The 13,327-nt window shown below is 44.7% G+C and overlaps 1 protein-coding gene across 2 annotated transcripts in view; it reads left to right on the forward strand.

The window, feature by feature from the left end:
- LOC126470198 (uncharacterized) overlaps nucleotides 1–13,327 on the forward strand; it is a 269,851-nt gene that overhangs the window by 159,086 nt on the left and 97,438 nt on the right. The window lies entirely within an intron of this gene.

Genomic DNA, 13,327 nt, shown 5'->3' on the forward strand with positions numbered 1-13,327 from the left:
TAAAATCCACTTTCCGAGGCAATTAACCAGTAATAAATGAACCTTATGTGCCCATTTAGATACTTCGTGGTGTAGACAAAAGCAGACGTAATTTCGTTAGCAAAGACATTACCTGGCAGGTTATGGCAACTACCTGATTGGGAACCCATAGGAGCATCAATATACAGCCGAAATGTGTATGAGTCAGTTTCTAAGCTGCTGGGAATTATTGTTGGTGCAGTCCTTGTCCCATGTAAGAGATCGCCTGAAAGTCCAAATCTGGTCTGACTAAATAAACACTGCATAAATAAATAAAACTGCCTAAAATAAGAATGTTGACAGTGATCTCACAAGTGTCTTCTAATCTAATTGGGTGCCAGTGGACCACTATCAGTTATGCGACTGGATTGTGATGTCCTGACTGAAATATCACAGTTCTTAGTAGTTAACTGAATGTCATCGAGCGAAACAAAAGTGGTACCTATAGTTCACCAAAGAAGTGTTACAGTCTATCTAGGAGACGGTCTGAGCAGCCCTTTTAGGTTCTTTCTGATAGTGCTTTCGTTTACTGTCTAGTAACTTCGTCAGAAGATCAGTATGAGTTTAGAAAATGATTTACACAAGATGTCCACTCGTACATGGTGCGTAAAGTGGCAGTTGATCCTAAACAATAGTGTGTTCCTGTACATGAGTACTAACAAGAATGTGTTAAATTTCGATTACAGAATAAATCATACGAATTTAAAGGTTGGCGGTTCAGCAAAATACCTAGGGATTACAATTACGAACAACTTGGAACCATCACTTCGTGTGGGGAAGGCGAACCAAAGACTGAGTTTTATTCGCAGAATGCTTAGATGATGCAACATCACTGCTAAAGAGACTGCCTACACTACGCTTGCCCATCGGCTGCTAGAGTATTGCTGTGCAGTATGAGATCCTTACCGTATAACACTGACATAAGACATTAAATAAGTTCAAAGAAAAACCTTGTTTTGTATTATTGCGAAATAAGGAAGAGTGTCACGAATATAAGTGAGTTGCGATGGCAGTCATTAAAACAAAGGCGTTTTTCGTTATGACGAGATCCGTTCACCAAAAATATTATGTGGACCCCTACCTATAAAGAGGCAAGGAAAGAAGAAAGGAAGATTAGAGTTTACCGTCCTGTAACACCAAAGTCATTAGAGACAATACATCGCGAGAAACGACCATCGTAATAAATTTAAACTCTCGCATTTTTCTACGTGCTATTAGAGAGCGGAACGGCGGAGAAACTGTCTGAACGGGGTACTGTGAACCCTCTGCCAAGCAGTTAAGTGTGATCTGTAGAGTAGCCGTGTAAACGTAGATGGTGCATGGTAATAGTGTTTTTCTACTTAGACTAGACTTGGGCACCAGCATTAATTAATTTAAATTTCTCCTCAAGCTAGTTCAGTATAAGCTGGCGATCTTGTAGGACAGACTTAAGCTGAAACTGTTCTGGATAGAACAAATTCGTAAACTTCTCAATATCAGATACATAAAACATTGTTTAAATCATGTCTTTTACTTACCAGGGAAGTGACACAGCTCGAACGGTTACAAAGTGAATAAAACGGTTTTAAAGTACGGTGATGTCTGCTCTATTATACACCAGTCCTTTATCTTTAAAACTAAGTTTGTATATAAGGAACGATCAGAAAAGTTACGTTCGAAGGCCGTACAGTCCAGAATCGGTGAGCCAATCAGGCAAAATCGCCGTAAGCATTGAGGCAATCATTCCACCGACGCACCAGGTTGAAGATTGCCGTTTGGCGAAAGACCGTGTCCCGCTGCATGAAGAAGTCCGTAGCTGCCTGCTGCGTATCCTCGTCTGACAGGAATCTTCGACCCTTCAAGGCTTTTTAAGGACCGAAGGCGTCATAATCACGTGGAGAAAGATGAGAACTATAGGCGGGTGCTCGAGTGCCTCCCACTACGGTTGGCGCAACTTTCTCGGATGGATATCTACCGGTGTTGGTCCTTCGGCAACCAAGAAAGGAATAGCACAACTTTGGTCCTGTTGGGCGCGTTTACTAATAACGTCGCCATAATTAACGTTTCCGCGTTTGCCACACCACACGTCGGAAAGACACGAAAGCCACACGAATTCCTTACCTACAGACGGGTTCTTATTTACCCGCATCGGAGTCGCGCTAAGTTGCATATACGCTGTCTTATACAATCTATGATTGAAATTTAAAAGCTATAAAGACTCTAGAAACACAGCTCGCTGCAGGAAACAGAACCGCAACGGACAATTGTAACCGGTTAGTGTACAGGAGACATGCACGAGGCATTAATTGGCAAGAAGATACACTTTCGCGTTAAACGCCGTAAGTTGACATATGAGATTCCCGCAAAGTCACATTTCCCAAAACAGAGGCTGCTATGTTGTCGTAGATTATTCCCTTGATCATTATCGATGTGCGGCTTTGGAGTTCCAGTGAAGCGATTAAAACACAACACATTGCAACGGAACTGAACAACGTGTGCACTTGACTTGGACAACATGTAGACATGTTAAGTCATTCGCGGTGTATCAGCACTGAAGGATTCTAAGATCAAAATCCACAGTGATGGCGTTATCCAGAACACCAGCTGCTCCATTCCGCTGTGCTTTAACCACTTCACTGAAATTCCTCATCTGCAGTTCGATAACGAATAAAGGAAGAATGTACAACAAAGCAACTTCTATTCTAGGAAATATGGCTCTGGAAGTACTATATGTGTTGTCTCAAGCAAATGTTTAGCATCTTACATCGCACTTGAGAATCTAATGGTCAAAATTTTCTGTAATCTTAAGAGTCGTTAACCTTCAGACATAGATGACACACAAACGCAGTATGCCAGAGAAATGACCGTGATGGATAGCAGAACATACACATCACCATATTTTGAAATAATTAAATTGAGGGAATAGCTATAGAAGATGGGTACTTCGTTTGTTAGAGCAAGGACAGTACAGAAACCGTGTCGGCTAAAACTGAAGTGTGCTGTGAGTAAACGAATGCGATATATTGCTTCGTCATTCAGCACCTTGGAATTAAGGTCAAGAACTTCGTTCATCATCGCAATGAATGTATTACTTCATATGCGGTATCGGATCCTTACCAGACAGGATTGACTGAGGACACAGTAAAAGTTCAAAGGAAGACAGCTTGTTTTGTACATTGTCCAGTCACATGGTTCGAATGGCTCTGAGCACTATGAGACTTAACTGCTGTGGTCATCAGTCCCCTAGAACTTAGAACTACTTAAACCTAACTAACCTAAGGACATAACACACATCCATGCCCGAGGCAGGATTCGAACCTGCGACCGTTGCGAGTCACATGGTGATCCGCCAAAAGCCTGATCACTGAGAGACGTAAATGTTCTGGAATGTGGAGGCATGCCGCAGCCCTATCGAGGTGCTGCCACAGGTTCTCGATTGGGTTTAAATCCGGGGAGAACGGTGCTCAGGGGAGAACAATAAACTCATTCTGGTCATCGAACTACACACGTAGACTACGAGCTGAGTGACTCGTTGCGTTGTTCTACTGGTAGATGCCATCGTGCCAAGGAAAAAAAAACTGCATGTATCGATGGATAATGTCCCGAAGAATAGATGCATACTTGAGTTGATCCATTGTGCCCTCCAGAATGGCTAGATCACCCAGGGAATGCCACGAAAACATTCCGCTGACTCCCTCCTCTGGCCTGGACCCTTCCGACGATTGTTGCAGGGTGTTTGCTTTCAGATGTTTCTCGCCGTAAACGCCAACGGCCATCTGTATGATGAAGCATGAAATGTGAAACATACGAAAAAGCCACCAGTCGCCACTGAGTGAATATGCAGCTGCGTTCGTCGCCGATGAACAGCAGTGAAGATGGATGCATAAACCAGGTGCTTGCTGCGGAGGCCAATACACAGCAACGTTCGGTGAACGGTCGTTAAGGGGAGACGATTGGTAGCCCCCTTCGTTCATCTGCATTTTCAGTTGCTCAACAGTTGCACGTCTACTCGCTCGTAGACATCTCCGCAGCCGTCGTTCATCCCTGTTACCTATGGCCAGTGGTGCATCACGGTTGCCTCGGCGCCGGTTTTGGACAATATTGCCATGCACGGTATAGGCTACTTCCACTACGGCGGCACGCGAACAACTTACAGACTTGCTATTTCGGAAGTGCTTCCATCCGTGATCCGAAAGCTAATGATCACGTCGTTTTGGACGTCAGGTAAATCGCTCCGTCTCCGCTTTACGACAACGACTACCATGTTTTCTGCATCCGCCAGCAAGCCTTATGTACGCTCCACTGCTAGTTCTGTCACCTACCGTCTGTGGGTGGCTATTACACGTTGACGTCAAACATATATGGTGGTTTCATTAATGTGACTGAACAGTGTATTATCGCGAAAATCGGAGAGTGTGTGTGTCACGGACATGATACGCGGGATAGGGTGGCAATCATTAAAATAAGTTTTTACCACACGGAGTTTACTTCTGTTTGATAAACGTATTGTTGAATGTGAAATATAAAAGTCCTATATTGCCTCCTATCGTAGCGGAAGATTTAAATAGTTACTAGGCACAAAGTAGCTTTGTAAAAGAAAACACGTGGTGATGCTTCGTTGGATGAGAGCATTACGTCAGAGGCGGCGGCGAGAGCTGCGGCGGTGTCGTGCTGCACGAAGCCATCAGCTGGAGGCGGTTTCCGGGCCACACGCCGTCGTTCTTCCGCTATTGCTGATGAAACCAATCGGCAATTCCTCCTGGCATCATTGTAGAAGTCACGTAAATGATGACTATCTCAGATTACTTTGTTCCTCCTGCGCTAGCCCGCGGCCTGCGTGCAACGTTTAAACTCCGTTCTTAGTGAAAAATTGTGTACAAACCAAAGTATGTGGGGAACCGACGTGATATAGGCGTCGGGAATGTACCATATTCCACAGTAATTTGGGCAGACGTTTTGTGGGTACTGGTGTGCTGGAGCCCGAGAAATAATGCAGGCGAGGACTTAAAAAATATCCTGTTTTGGCAAAAAACGCATTAACGAGCGGCGACAGCGTCATTTATTTCAGTGAAACTCCAGTTCTGGCTGAAGCTGACAATTAGTGCACTCCGTTTGTTCTAGAAGAACTACTGAAATACAAGGATATAACGAAGACTTCGGCAGGATGGAGGATACCGAAAAAGAAAATGCACATGGAAATCGTCGTTGTCAATCCTCAGTTTATGCATAAGCAATAAATGCAAAACCTGCTAATTTGCGTGTATAAAATTTCCGACCGCATCAGCGGAGTCAGTCTGCTACAGTTAAATATCAGTTAGAATAATAACAGCAGCTAACGAATTAAGAAGCTGTGAATATCAACAGAAGAAAATTATGAGCATCTACGTTAGAACCGTCGTAGTAATACAAAGTATTATTTCCATCTGGATGTGTTGCATTTCAGGCATGCCTGTGGGCAGAATGACAGTTATTGACCAGTTCCTGCCCCCAACTGGTATTTCGACTTTCCTGAAGTCGTCGCAGTAACGCTTATAGGGATAGGTTCTCTCCCCTCCCCCCCCCCCCCCCCTCCCCGCCCGCTAAACCCCTCGCTACACGTTAACGCAAATGTCGTTCGTGTCGTGTGTTGTTGACTGGACCACTTGGAAATTATTAGGAAGCTGGATGTTCGTACATCGAGAGGATGGCATCTGGAAGGTTGGCCTCGGGTAGATCATTTTGCATACAAATATGCAAATGCCCGTTAGTGATATTCGTCTCTGGCTTTGTGCGCAGCCCACTGAACTCGGTTTCGCGCGGACGGTGGTCAGATTTGCGTGATTCTCCTAAATCGCTAGGGACAAACGTCGGGATGGTTCCTTTGACAGGTGACGGCCGATTTCCTTTCCCAGTCAGAGCTATTTCTCAGTCTCAAATGACCTTGTTGTCGACGAGACGATCTATCAACTTCGATCTTCCTTTTTCTGAGAAGACGGAAGGGGCGGGGAGTGTTCGCCGCTGAATCGCCAAGCCAAGATGACAAGAGGTGCATCGCTAGTTATTTCGACATTAGATTCTAGGAAGTCAAACTGACAGTTTTACTGCATCCATCATTTTCGGTAGTCTAACAATAGCAGTGTGTTTAGAACATTATTCTTTTGGTCCACTTAATTGTACGGCGCTTTTCTTAAACAATAGAATACACACGGTGTTCTAAGCACAAATTATTGGATCTCCTGCATACTAAAAGACAATATTTACTGTCAGTGAGTTGCTAGCAAGTTCATTCACGTAAACGTAGAATAGCGACATGAATGAGCATGGTTACGTAAGCATTTCACGGAAACGCAAGTGACACGGGTTTCTGCGAAAGCATTGCGTGGCTTTTTTGCGAAGCATCATGAGGCTGAGTAGACTGATATTGCACTTGTTGAATGAATGCATTCGACAGCACTAAGAAAGAGACCGAAAGACAGGGCGGGCGTCATAGTTTAAACGAACTGGTGCGTTTATACGGAAGTAGTCCTACGTAAGACTCGAAAAGGCTGAACTGATAACGCTAACGACAAGCTTTTGTCTGATTAGCCCAAAGATACTGACTTTCCAGGAAAAAGTTCTAATTTAACAAACAATCTAAAAGATTCACACTGTTGCACACATTTGACGTGCACCATCAACATAATGGAGAGAATTTTGTCTTACTTTCGTTCCGGAATAGCGCTTCAAAAAAAGGTACCGCAGATTGTTGGTTAAATAGTCAATATTATCAAAGTTATGACCACTTCCTCTAATTATCCACAATCTCTCATCATTTTTCCCTTTCCCATTTTGTGATTCCTTCTTCTCTGCCTTGCCCCTATGTGAAACCTGAAGCATGCGAGGTTCGTTGGAGATCTTTATACAATCTTCAGTGTGTCAGAAGGGTAATATTAATATCGGAAGACACAGGCACACGAGCATATTAGGCACCGTCGGTCTTTCTCTTCAGTTTGAAATTGTAGTTGCGGGGGGAAAAAGAGAGTAATCCTCTTTGTATGTAACAGTTCTCGGGTGAGATTTTCAAGGTCACATGATTCTTCTGGATATCACTAATGCAGCAATTAGCGTTGGTTAATGTTAAAGAGCAGCAGGTTGGAGAATATGAACTCTAAATAGCGAGCTTGAGTTCAGTCTTAAAATGGCCTACTGGTTCGTACATGCATACCAGATACATTAAGTTTAAAATAATTAGCGGATAACAGGAGTGCTGAGGAAGATTTTAACAGTTCTATAATGCCAAGAAAGCGAGTGCATGTATAAATATACGGATGTTTCACGTCTGAGAAATATTTATTTTCAACAATGAGCTGGGTGGGCTATTTCCGGTCATCCTATATCCGTCTCTGCGACGCCCGACAGAGCCGATCTTCACTTCGTTCGCCACACCCTATGCCTCGCATTTGCGGCGCTCCCGTCAAATTTATCTTGCGTTCTACAATCGTTATACCACGCTTTTATGACTGGTTCCATAGCTCTGTTCACTCTAGCCCATTTTGGTGCTTTCAGCATATTTTGTTCCTGTATTTGTACTTAACTGTACGATATTTTTAGAATTTTTAACACTCTAGCTTATGTCTTACAAACTTCTGCTCATGAATGCACGAGTAAGTTTACAGAATGCACGAAGCTCTATAGTACGTGTATCACGTGTGCCTCTGGATCTATCACGGAGCTACAGCGAATACACTAGTGTCCAAAATTGAAGCAACAAGCCACTATTTCCCCGTTCTGTGTCACGATATAATAATAAAACCTGTCAACAGATGACCGTACGATCGTGTCCTGCACGGCATCCCGGTCAATGGACAACCACGCCGACGAGGACATCAGGGCACCCATCAAACGGTATAGCGTTTGACGGGTACTCCCACAGTCCCTGTGTACAGTGTCACAGACGGTGCAGTATGGCACAGAGAAGACGCCTGCCAAGCTCTCTGCGATGGAAGCCCATGAGAAGAATGGAAGGACGACACTCGCAAACTGATGTGGCCCGATGGCTTAATGTGAATCGTTCGGTTGTTTTTCGGATGTGGCGACAGTTCATAGAGATCGAAACTGTGTCCCGAAGACTCATACCTCCCGAGGAGATCACGAATGTAAAATTAGAGAGATTAGAGCGCGCACGGAGGCTTTCAGACAGTCGTTCTTCCCGCGAACCATACACGACTGGAACAGGAAAGGGAGGTAATGACAGTGGCACGTAAAGTGCTCTCAGCCACACACCGTTGGGTGGCTTGCGGAGTATAAATGTAGATGTAGATGTAGACCAGAGAGGTGCCGATCACGTGTAACATCAGAGAGAGGACCGTTGTTTGGCTGTAAGGGCACGACGGTACCACCTTGATACTGCACGGCAACTGGCATCGGAATCGCAGCATCCACTAGACGTGTTGTATAGAGACAGACGGTGTAAAGAAGGCGTCGGCAGAGTGACCTTCATTGTCAGAGACCTGCTGTATGAGTACCTCTGACGTGTCTTCACGGAAGGGAACGTCTAGAGTGGAGCAGTCAACACGCCACCTGGACGGCCGAACAGTGGGCCAATGCTCTTTTCACAGTTGAGTCCCGATTTGGTCCGGAGAGTGACTCACGACGGATTCACATCTGGAGGGAACGTGAAACACGATTTAGGGACCGAAAAATTGTGGAAAGAGACTTATCGAGGAGGATTCGTGACGGTGTGGGCAGGGATTTTGTTGACCACTGGAGCATCTCTTCGTGAAATCGTACGGTTAAATCGGCAAGGTTTAATAGCTGTCAGGTATCGTGACGAGATCGTGGGACCTCATATGCGATTGTTGCAAGACTTCGAATTGCTGGACGATAATACTCGACCTCGTAGAGCACGGGTGGTTGATGTTTCCGTGGAAACGGAAGATACTGCACGCATGGCGTGGCCTGCTCGCCCTCCCGATTTGAAACCGATAGGGCACGTCTTGGATGCAGTAGGGTCACGGGTTGCGTCACGTCAGCATCCACCAACCACTCTCCACGATTTGCGAGCTGCGCTGCAGGAAGAATGGGCGTTACTGCCTCAACATGAGACTTTGTCATTCACAGCATGTCCCGTCGTTTGTCAGCCCTGTACTGCTGATGGAGGTGGTCACACCCGATACTGAACGCTTTAACCAGTTGTCGGAATACGTGTAAATCCGTTGCGTTGGAAAAAACGAAAACATTTTTGTCTACCGTTACACATGTTGCAGTTGTTTACGTTCTGTATTCTTTATATTGTTTCTACTTTACTATCACCTGATTCTACTGTTGTGTAGCAAAATAAACGTAACCTTCTAAAATTTCGTTTTGTTTTAATTTTGGACACCAGTGTATAAATAAATAGGCGTAACGTTGCAAAACGATACGAAATCGGACAAGCACATAGCGATAGTGGTAGGGAAGGCGAATATTCGACTTCGGTTTATTGGGAAAATTATAGGAAAGTATAGCTCATCTACAGGGTGGGGCAAATAAAAGTGGCCCGAAAAATAGAGTTCCAGGTTACAAAGAAACACAGCAGAGAAAAGGAAATACAGTATTAACCTGACTATAGATGATGTTGAAATTGACAACCATTCATCTCTTGGCACTTTTGGACCCTGGTCAGAAAGTTGCTGCAGACGGATCGAAGCTGAACTGCTTGAATTGCTGCTGTCTCAACCGAAATGTTCTGCTTTAGTTCTTGAAGACTATGAGGATTGTTGCGATACACTTTAGACCTGATAACTCCCCACACAAAGGAATCGCTCACCAACAGATCAAGCGACCTGGGTGGGCAGCTAGGGCCGCGACCAGACTGACCTCTGCTAACAATTTTCAGTCGTGAAGATGGTGTAAACGTGCTCCAAGGTTCGGTCGGCTATACGGGCAGTCGGAAGTAGCTGTAGGTCTTCACTTCCTCCGTTAACGCTGCCACATATGGTTTCAAAGTGTTGCTCATGAAACGCGCTGAAGTCAGCGTCTGATGAAAGAAGATGGGACCAAAAATCCGGCCTGCCGACGTTGCACACCTTCTGATCATGCAATGATGTTTTGTGGAAGTTATTCGGATTCTCCGCTGCCCAGAACCTGTGATCCTGTGAGTTGACATAAGCACTCAAGTGAAACCAGGCATAATCAGACATAAAGAACAGCCACTCACCAACCTGGAGGCGCTGAGGAACATCTGCTGGTTTTAATGCATGAACACCACACACTCGGCAGGAATGCATGTGCATGTCAAGTAAGAGTATTCGGCCGCACGATCGACGGGACATGCCGGTTTCGTGCGACAGACTTCTGCTTGATTTGGTTCGACACTGAAGCTTTTCCTGGTGAACTGCAACACATTTTCTGGTGTGCGGTCACATTTCGGAATGTTTTTTGACTTGTTCAAAACAGATTCCGTCTGATGCCATTTTCTGACTAAGCGTTGCACTGCACTCTTTGCTGGCACTTTGACACCATTAAAGTTCTGAGCAGAAAACTGGACCACGCCGTTTCCACGACTTCGTTGTCACGTAACTTTCCACAACGAACACCCACTGCTCCACTGTGAATACCATCTTCCGCTTTGCACTGTTCCACTCACACAACACTGCCCGCACTGCGTGTGGATCACGTGGCGGGCTTAAACGTGGTGTGCGCGTCGCGGGGTATGGTTATATGCATACATTCACGTCCAGTCATATCCACTCGCCCTGGTGACTTTTATTTTCTCATAGAACACTCATGCGACCAATTCTTCAGCACTGCTAGATTATCTGGAATCCCCACCAGGTCGGATTAAAGGGAGATGGAATCAATTCAGAGACGGGCTCCTAGATTTGTTACAGATAGGCTCGATCAGCACGCAAGTATTATGGAGATGCTTCGTGAGCTCAAGTGGGAATCCCTGGAGGCAAGACCACGGTCTTTTCGCGGAACACTATTGTTAAAATTTAGAGATTCAGCATTTGATGCTGATATGATTACAGAACGATTCTACTGCCGCCAACGTAGATATTGCTTAAGGACCACAAATTATGGCTCATTCGGAGCATTAGACTTAGTTTTCCGCGCTTGATTTGCGAGTAAAACAGAAACAGAAATGACTAGTAGTGGTACAAGGTACACTCAACTATTCACTATTTGATGACTTGCCGAGTAAGTATGTCGATGTACATGAAATTCTTCTCTATCCCAGTTCGTAAATAGAGGCCTCACATACCCATCCTTTCCCACACTCTATGACGTAAATGAGGCACTTAAAGTAGTAAAGGAGTTTTGCTATTTGGGGAGCAAAATAACTGATGATGGTCGAAGTAGAGAGGATATAAAATGTAGGCTGGCAATGGCAAGGAAAGCGTTTCTGAAGAAGAGAAATTTGTTAACATCCAGTATTGATTTAAGTGTCAGGAAGTCATTTCTCAAAGTATTTGTATGGAGTGTAGCCATGTATGGAAGTGAAACATGGACGATAAATAGTTTGGACAAGAAGAGAATAGAAGCTTTCGAAATGTGGTGCTACAGAAGAATGCTGAAGATTAGATGGGTAGATCACATAACTAATGAGGAAGTATTGAATAGGATTGGGGAGAAGAGAAGTTTGTGGCGCAACTTGACCAGAAGAAGGGATCGGTTGGTAGGACATGTTCTGAGGCATCAAGGGATCACCAATTTAGTATTGGAGGGCAGCGTGGAGGGTAAAAATCGTAGAGGGAGACCAAGAGATGAATACACTAAGCAGATTCAGAAGGATGTAGGTTGCAGTAGGTACTGGGAGATGAAAAAGCTTGCACAGGATAGAGTAGCATGGAGAGCTGCATCAAACCAGTCTCAGCACTGAAGACCGCAACAACAACAACAACATGACGTAAGAGCACAATTCGTCGGATCCGCTTATAAAGAAGTGGCTTCTAACTATTTATCAACGACATATTGCTTTCAATTAAGTTGTAACGAAACCGATGAAGATATAATTTTTTTACATCATTTTAGGGATCTTTGCCGGAACGATATTTAACGTAGATTTCGTGACATGAATCTCCCGTAGCACTGGAATCGAGGGACTAATTCGTTGTATAATCACAAAAAGTGTAGAAACAGTGACGGACAAGCGTTAATTTTATACTGTTTATTAGATACATTATGTCGGTTTACCTATGAACCTCTTAAAAGGATGAAGGATCCGCGTGATGCAATCAGCCCAAGACCCAGCTACGCTATTTCTCCGCTATATTCTTTATGCTCGAAGTACTAGTCAAGCAAGGCATGCGGGACACCTCCTTTGAAGGTGGCAGAGTAGGAGAGGGGTGCTGGAAGAAGTGAAGTCGTGGTGGCGGGTCGTGCCTCATTAGCCCAGACGGGTTTCGAATTTGAGTATTGGTCTGGCACACACAATAAGTTTCGGAATAGTGCACTCTCAGCTGCACAGTGAATGGTGTGCCCCTCCGCCGATCACCACTGCTGGTTGTACCGTCTGAAGACTCGTGTGATTCACTAGCATCACAGTCGTCAGTGCAAAAAAGATTAGAGGCATGATTTATGAAAACTAGGGAACAGTTAAGATGAAAAGTTGAGAGAGTGCTCTTAATGCTTTAGTTGTTCTACATACCTCTTATCTGCTCCCCACCCCCCACCCAGTGCCACTCTAGTGCAACGCCCAGAACGTTCGTACAACCATATGAATCTGTCGAAAAAGCCCTTTTTTGGGATATTGTTCAACTCGCTCTCATGTTAGCTTGAACGTCGGTTATATCGTCAAAACGTTGACCTTTAATATGAATTACTGCCATTTGTCATTTTGTGATAGGTTCGTGTTGATAAATCTCTTCACACATGGTGATATTTTTCAGAAAAGAATTGGTTGCGCTTTACATTTCAATCAAGTTGCAACAGGCGTCCACCTATCGTTGGCTTTGTTCGGGAGTCAGTGTGCTGGACAAACCTTACACGCAGTTACCTCATACTCAAAATGTTGTGGTGAACATCACGAATACTTGATTTAGATATGTCACTCCTTTGGATTTGTGACACACATTTCAAGCCCTTTTTTGGGCGTTTGCGCATCATGGGTCCTTCCAGACAGACGAACGTGCAGGGAGGAGGCGGGCTGTGTGTGCACCCGATTTGGAGGACCAGGATCTACAGGATATTGTGACGAACCCTAGCACAAGCTCCGAGCAAGTAGCCAGCCAACAAGGTGTAAACAAAAATACGAATATATGTATCCTGCATGAGAACCCCTACTCTCCCTGTCACCTGAAAAGAGTGCAAGGATTATCAGCAGCGGATTTCCCTCTGCGGGAAGGACTTTGTTGATAGTTTTTGCACCAGACCATCACAATTATGAGAT

This window comes from Schistocerca serialis, chromosome 3 (genome assembly GCF_023864345.2).
Source record: "Schistocerca serialis cubense isolate TAMUIC-IGC-003099 chromosome 3, iqSchSeri2.2, whole genome shotgun sequence".
Taxonomy (NCBI): Eukaryota; Metazoa; Arthropoda; class Insecta; order Orthoptera; family Acrididae; genus Schistocerca; species Schistocerca serialis.